This window comes from Arachis hypogaea, chromosome 17, assembly GCF_003086295.3.
Source record: "Arachis hypogaea cultivar Tifrunner chromosome 17, arahy.Tifrunner.gnm2.J5K5, whole genome shotgun sequence".
NCBI lineage: Eukaryota > Viridiplantae > Streptophyta > Magnoliopsida > Fabales > Fabaceae > Arachis > Arachis hypogaea.
Window position 1 is genome coordinate 73,066,442 of NC_092052.1, and position 7,582 is coordinate 73,074,023.

The 7,582-nt window shown below is 40.9% G+C and overlaps 1 non-coding gene across 1 annotated transcript; it reads left to right on the forward strand.

Annotated features, from left to right (window-relative positions):
* Positions 1-6,461: 6,461 nt before the first annotated feature.
* On the forward strand, positions 6,462-6,569 carry LOC112768184 (small nucleolar RNA R71). Its single transcript, XR_003185621.1, has one exon. It is a non-coding gene; the product is annotated as a small nucleolar RNA R71 (small nucleolar RNA).
* The last annotated feature ends 1,013 nt before the right edge of the window (positions 6,570-7,582 follow it).

Here is a 7,582-nt window from a genome sequence, read left to right on the forward strand (position 1 = left end):
GGCAATGGCGCCAAGAACATGGTGCCAATACCATGGTTCACAACTTCGATACAACTAACCAGCAAGTGCACTGGGTCATCCAAGTAATACCTTACGTGAGTAAGGGTCGAATCCCACGGAGATTGTTGGTATGAAGCAAGCTATGGTCACCTTGCAAATCTCAGTTAGGCAGATATAAATTGATAATGGTGTTTTCGAATTTAATATAATAAAATAGGGATATAAATACTTATGTAATTCATTGGTGAGAATTTTAGATAAGCGAATGGAGATGCCTTCGTTCCTCTAAACCTCTGCTTTCCTGCTATCTTCATCCAATCGGTCTTACTCCTTTCCATGGCTGGCTTTATGCAAGGGCATCACCGTTGTCAGTGGCTACATCCCCTCCTCTCAGTGAAAAATATGCTCACATGCTCTGTCACAGCACGGCTAATCATCTGTCGGTTCTCGATCATGCTGGAATAGGATTCACCCTCCTTTTGCGTCTGTCACTAACGCCCAGCACTCGCGAGTTTGAAGCTCGTCACAGTCATTCAATCATTGAATCCTACTCGGAATACCACAGACAAGGTTTAGACATTCCGGATTCTCTTGAATGCCGCCATCATTCTAGCTTACGCCATGAAGATTCTGGTTAGGAGATCTAAAAGATATTCATTCTAGCTTATTTCATGTAGAACGGAAGTGTTTGTCAGGCACGTGTTCATAGGGGAGAATGGTGATGAGCGTCACACATAATCATCACCTTCATCACGTTCTTGGGTGCGAATGGATATCTTAGAAGCGAAATAAGATGAATTGAATAGAAAACAGTAGTACTTTGCATTAATCTTTGAGGAACAGCAGAGCTCCACACCTTAATCTATGGAGTGTAGAAACTATACCGTTAAAATTACATAAGTGAAAGGTCCAGGCATGGCCGAGATGGCCAGCCCTCAAACGTGATCTAAGATAGCATACAACTGATCAAAGATTTTCAAAAAGACTAGTAAAAGGTCCTATTTATAATAAACTAGTCACTAGGGTTTACATAAGTAAGTAATTGATGCATAAATCCACTTCCGGGGCTCACATGGTGTGTGCTTGGGCTGAGCCTTATCTTTCCACGTGCAGAGGCCATTTGTGGAGTTGAACGCCAGGTTTTGATCCATTTCTGGCATTCAACTCTGGTTTTGGATCCTTTTCTGGCGCTGGACGCCAGAATTGGGCAGAGAGCTGGCGTTGAACGCCAGTTTACGTCGTCTATTCTTGGCCAAAGTATGGACTATTATATATTTCTGGAAAGCCCTGAATGTCTACTTTCCAACGCAATTGTAAGCGCGCCATTTCGAGTTCTGTAGGTCCAGAAAATCCACTTTGAGTGCAGGGAGGTCAGAATCCAACAGCATCCGCAGTCCTTCTTCAACCTCTAAATCTGATTTCTGCTCAAGTCCCTCAATTTCAGCCAGAAAATACCTGAAATCACAGAAAAATACACAAACTCATAGTAAAGTCCATAAATGTGAATTTAACATAAAAACTAATGAAAACATCCCTAAAAGTAACTAGATCCTACTAAAAACATACTAAAAATAATGTCAAAAAGCGTATAAATTATCCGCTCATCACAACACCAAACTTAAATTGTTGCTTGTCCCCAAGCAACTGAAAATCAAATAGGATAAAAAGAAGAGAATATACTATAAATTCCAAACTACCAATGAAACATAGCTCCAATCATATGAGCGGGACTTTTAGCTTTTTGCCTCTTGAATAGTTTTGGCATCTCACTTTATCCATTGAGGTTTAGAATGATTGGCATCTATAGGAACTCAGAGTTCAGATAGTGTTATTGATTCTCCTAGTTCAGTATGATGATTCTTGAACACAGCTTTTTTATGAGTCTTCGCCGTGGCCCTAAGCACTTTGTTTTCCAGTATTACCACCGGATACATAAATGCCACAGACACATAATTGGGTGAACCTTTTCAGATTGTGACTCAGCTTTGCTAAAGTCCCCAATTAGAGGTGTCCAGGGTTCTTAAGCACACTCTTCTTTTTGCTTTGGACCTTGACTTTAACCGCTCAGTCTCAAGTTTTCACTTGACACCTACACGCCACAAGCACATGGTTAGGGACAGCTTGGTTTAGCCGCTTAGACCAGGATTTTATTCCTTTAGGCCCTCCTATCCACTGATGCTCAAAGCCTTGGGATCCTTTTTATTTGCCCTTGCCTTTTGGTTTTAAGGGTTATTGGCTTTTTCTGCTTGCTTTTTCTTTTTCTTTCTATTTTTTTTCTATTTTTTTTCGCCCCTTTTTTTTCTGCAAGCTTTGTTCTTTGCTGCTTTTTCTTGCTTCAAGAATCATTTTTATGATTTTTCAAATTATCAAATAACATGTCTCCTAGTCATCATTCTTTCAAGAGCCAACATATTTAACATTCTTAAACAACAACTTTAAAAGACATATGCACTATTCAAGCATACATTCAGAAAACAAGAAGCATTGTCACCACATCAATATAATTAAGCTAAGTTCAAGGATAAATTCAAAACTCATGTACTTCTTGTTCTTTTGAATTAAAATATTTTTCATTTAAGAGAGGTGATGGATTCATAGGACATTCATAACTTTAAGACAAAGTTACTAACTACTAATGATCATATAATGAAGACACAAACATGGATAAGCACACAACATAGAAAACGAAAAATAGAAGAAATAAGAACAAGGAATGAATCCACCTTAGTGATGGTGGCGTTTCCTTCTTGAGGAACTAATGATGTCCCTGAGCTCTTCTATGTCTCTTCCTTGTCTTTGTTGCTCCTCCCTCATTGCTTTTTGATCTTCTCTGATTTCATGGAGCATGATGGAGTGCTCTTGATGTTCCACCCTTAGTTGTCCCATATTGGAACTCAATTCTCCTAGGGAGGTGTTAATTTGCTCCCAATAGTTTTGTGGAGGAAAGTGCATTTGAGGCATCTCCGGGATCTCATGGTGATGAGCTTCATACGCCTCTTGAGCTCCATGAGTGGGCTCTCTTGCTTGCTCCATCTTTTTCTTAGTGATGGGCTTGTCCTCTTTGATGAGGATATCTCCCTCTATGTCAATCCCAGCCGAATTGCATAGGTGGCAAATGAGGTGAGGAAAGGCTAACCTTGCCATGGTGGAGGACTTGTCAGCCACCTTGTAGAGTTCTTGAGGTATAATCTCATGAACTTCCACCTCTTCTCCAATCATGATACTATGGATCATGATGGCCCGGTCTATAGTAACTTCAGACCGGTTGCTAGTGGGAATGATTGAGCATTGAATGAACTCCAACCATCCTCTAGCTACAGGCTTGAGGTCCAATCTTCTTAGTTGAACCGGCTTGCCTTTGGAGTCAATCTTCCATTGAGCTCCTTCTACACATATGTCCATAAGGACTTGGTCCAACCTTTGATTAAAGTTGACCTTTCTTGTGTAGGGGCGTGCGTTCTCTTCCATGTTTGGCAAGTTGAACGCCAACCTCACATTTTCCGGACTAAAATCTAAGTATTTCCCCCGAACCATTGTAACATAGTTCTTTGGATCCGGGTTCTTACTTTGATCATGGTTCTTGGTGATCCATGCATTGGCATAGAACTCTTGAACCATTAGGATGCCGACTTGTTGGATGGGATTTGTTAGAACTTCCCAACCTCTTCTTTGAATTTCATGTCGGATCTCCGGATACTCATTTCTTTTGAGTTTGAAAGGGACCTCAGGGATCACCTTCTTCTTGGCCACAACATCATAGAAGTGGTCTTGATGGGCTTTGGAGATGAACCTTTCCATCTCCCATGACTCGGATGTGGAAGCTTTTGTCTTCCCTTTCCCCTTTCTAGAGGATTCTCCGGTCTTAGGTGCCATCAATGGTAATGGAAAAACAAAAAGCTTATGCTTTTACCACACCAAACTTAGAATTTTGCTCGCCCTCGAGCAATAAAAGAAAGAATAGATGAAGAAGAAGAAGAAATGGAGGAGAGGGAGAGGGTGATGTGGTTCGGCCAAGAAGGGTGTAGAGGGGTGTGTTGTGTGAATTTGATGAAGAATGGAGGGCTTTATATAGGTAAGGGAGGGGGGAAAGGTTTCGGCCATATGGGTGGGTTTGGGTGGGAAATTGGTTTTGAATTTTGAAGGTAGGTGGAGTTTATGAGGTAGATTTATGGGGAAGAGTGGATGGATGTGAGTGGTGAAGAGGTGATGGGGAAGAGAGTTTGAGGTGATTGGTGAAGGGTTTTTGGGGAAGAGTGTTTATGGGGTTGTGTGAAAGAGAGTGGTGAGAAGAAGTGAGTGGAGGTAGGTGGGGATCCTGTGGGGTCCACAGATCCTGAGGTGTTCAAGGATTTACATCCCTGCACCCATTAGGCATGTAAAAATGCCTTTGCACACAACTCTGGGCGTTCAGCGCCAGGTTAGTGGCCATTTTGGGCGTTCAACGCCCATTTGTGTGCCATTTCTGGCGTGAACGCCAGAACCATGCCTATTCTGGCGTTCAGCACCCAGAGGCTGCCCATTTTGGGCGTTCAGCGCCAGAACCATGCTCTGTTCTGGCGCTGAACGCCAGACAGATGCTCCTCCAAGGTGTGATTTTTCTTCTGCTGTTTTTGATTCCGTTTTCAATTTTTATATTTATTTTGTGACTCCACATGATCATGAATCTACAAAGATATATAACTAAGAAAAATATAGTTAGATAAATAAACATTGGGTTGCCTCCCAACAAGCGCTTCTTTAATGTCAATAGCTTGACAGTGGGCTCTCATGGAGCCTCACAGATGTGCAGAGCTTTGTTGAAACTCTCCAACACCAAACTTAGAGTTTGGATATGGGAGTTCAACACCAAACTTAGAGTTTGGTTGTGGCCTCCCAACACCAAACTTAGAGTTTGACTGTGGGGGCTCTGGTTGACTCTGCTTTGAGAGAAGCTTTTTCTGCTTCCTCTCCATGGTTGCAGAGGGGGATCCTTGAGTTTTAAACACAAGGGAGTCCTCATTCCATTGAAGGACTATTTCACCTCTGTCAACATCAATCACAGCTCTTGCTGTGGCCAGGAAAGGTCTTCCTAGGATGATGGATTCATCCTCTTCCTTTCCAGTATCCAGGACTATGAAATCAGTAGAGATGTAAAGGCCTTCAACCTTTACTAACACGTCCTCCACTTGTCCATAAGCCTGTTTTCTTGAACTGTCTGCCATCTCTAATGAGATTTTAGCAGCTTGCACCCCATAGATTCCCAGTTTCTCTATTACAGAGAGGGGCATGAGGTTTATTCTTGAACCAAGGTCACACAGAGCCTTAAAGATCATGGTGCCTATGGTACAGGGTATTATGAACTTTCCAAGATCCTGTCTCTTTTGAGGTAATGTCAGTTGATCCAGATCACTTAGTTCATTGATGAACAAGGGAGGTTCAACTTCCCAAGTATCAATGCCAAATAATTTGGCATTCAGCTTCATGATTGCACCAAGAAACTTGGCAGTTTGCTCTTCAGTAACATCCTCATTCTCTTCAGAAGAGGAATACTCATCAGAGCTCATGAAGGGCATAAGGAGGTTCAATGGAATCTCTATGGTCTCTAGATGAGCCTCAGAGTCCTTTGGTTCCTCAGAGGGAAGCTCCTTATTGATCACTGGACGTCCCAGGAGGTCTTCCTCCTTGGGATTCACGTCCTCTACTCCCCTTGTAGGTTCGGCCATGGTGCTTATGTCAATGGCCTTGCACTCTCCTTTTGGGTTCTCTTCTGTATTGCTTGGGAGAGTACTGGGAGGGATTTCAGTGATCCTTTTACTCAGCTGGCCCACTTGTGCTTCCAAATTTCTAATGGAAGACCTTGTTTCATTCATGAAGCTCACAGTGGCCTTGGATAGATCAGAGACTAGATTTGCTAAATTAGAAGCATTTTGTTCAGAGTTCTCTATCTGTTACTGAGTGGATGATGGAAAAGGTTTATTATTGTTAAACCTGTTTCTTCCACCATTATTAAAGCCTTGTTGAGGCTTTTGATCCTTCCATGAGAAATTTGGATGATTTCTCCATGATGAGTTATAGGTGTTTCCATAAGGTTCACCTAAGTAATTCACCTCTGCTATTGCAGGGTTCTCAGGATCATAGGCTTCTTCTTCATAAGAAGTCTCTTGAGTACTGTTGGATGCAGCTTGCATTCCATGCAGACTCTGAGAGATCATATTGACTTGCTGAGTCAATATTTTATTCTGAGCCAATATGGCATTCAGAGTATCAACTTCAAGAACTCCCTTCTTCATAGGCGTCCCATTACTCACAGGATTCCTTTCAGAAGTGTACATGAACTGGTTATTAGCAACCATGTCAATGAGTTCTTGAGCTTCTGCAGGCGTTTTCTTTAGGTGAATGGATCCACCTGCAGAAGTGTCCAGTGACATTTTTGATAGCTCAGATAAACCATCATAGAATATATCCAGGATGGTCCATTCTGAAAGCATGTCAGAAGGACACTTTTTGGTCAACTGTTTGTATCTTTCCCAAGCTTCATAGAGGGATTCACATTCTTTCTGTCTGAAGGTTTGAACATCAGCTCTAAGCTTGCTCAGCTTTTGAGGAGGAAAGTACTTGGCTAAGAAAACCGTGACCAGCTTATCCCAAGAGTTCAGGCTGTCTTTGGGTTGAGAATCCAACCATAATCTAGCTTTGTCTCTTACAGCAAAAGGGAAAAGCATGAGCCTGTAGACTTCAGGATCTACTCCATTAGTCTTAACAGTATCACATATCTGCAAGAATTCAGTTAAGAACTGAAAAGGATCTTCAGATGGAAGTCCATGAAACTTGCAGTTCTGCTGCATCAGAGAAACTAATTGAGGTTTCAGCTCAAAGTTGTTTGCTCCAATGGCAAGAATGGAGATGCTTCTTCCATGTAAATTGGAATTAGGTGCAGTAAAGTCACCAAGCATCTTCCTTACATTATTATTATTTTCGGCTGCCATCTCCTCTGCCTGTTCGAAAATTTCTGAAAGGTTATCTCTGGATTGTTGTATTTTAGCTTCTCTTAGTTTCCTTTTTAGAGTCCTTTCAGGTTCTGGATCTGCTTCCACAAGAATGTTCTTATCCTTGCTCTTGCTCATATGACAAAGAAGAGGGCACAGAAAAATAATAATAATAGAAATCCTTTATACCACAGTATAGGGATTCCTTTGTGAGTAGAAGAAGAGGGGGAGACAAAGAATGTAATATAATGGAAGAAACACAACTGCGAGGAAGGTTGAGATGTGAGATGAGATGTTAGTAGATGAATAAATAAATAGAATAAGATGAGAGAGAAGGAATTTTCGAAAACAATTTTTGAAAAAGAGTTAGTGATTTTTGAAAATAGTTTTTGAAAAATGTTAGTAATTTTCGAAAATTAAGATTTAAAATTTAAAATAATTAATAAATTAAAAAGAAATTTTGAAAAAGGGGAAGATATTTTCGAAAATGAGAGAGAGAGTTAGTTAGGTAGTTTTGAAAAAGTTAAGAAACAAACAAAAAGTTAGTTAGTTAGTTGAAACAAATTTGAAAATCAATTTTGAAAAGATAAGAAGTTAGGAAGTTAGAGAAGATATTT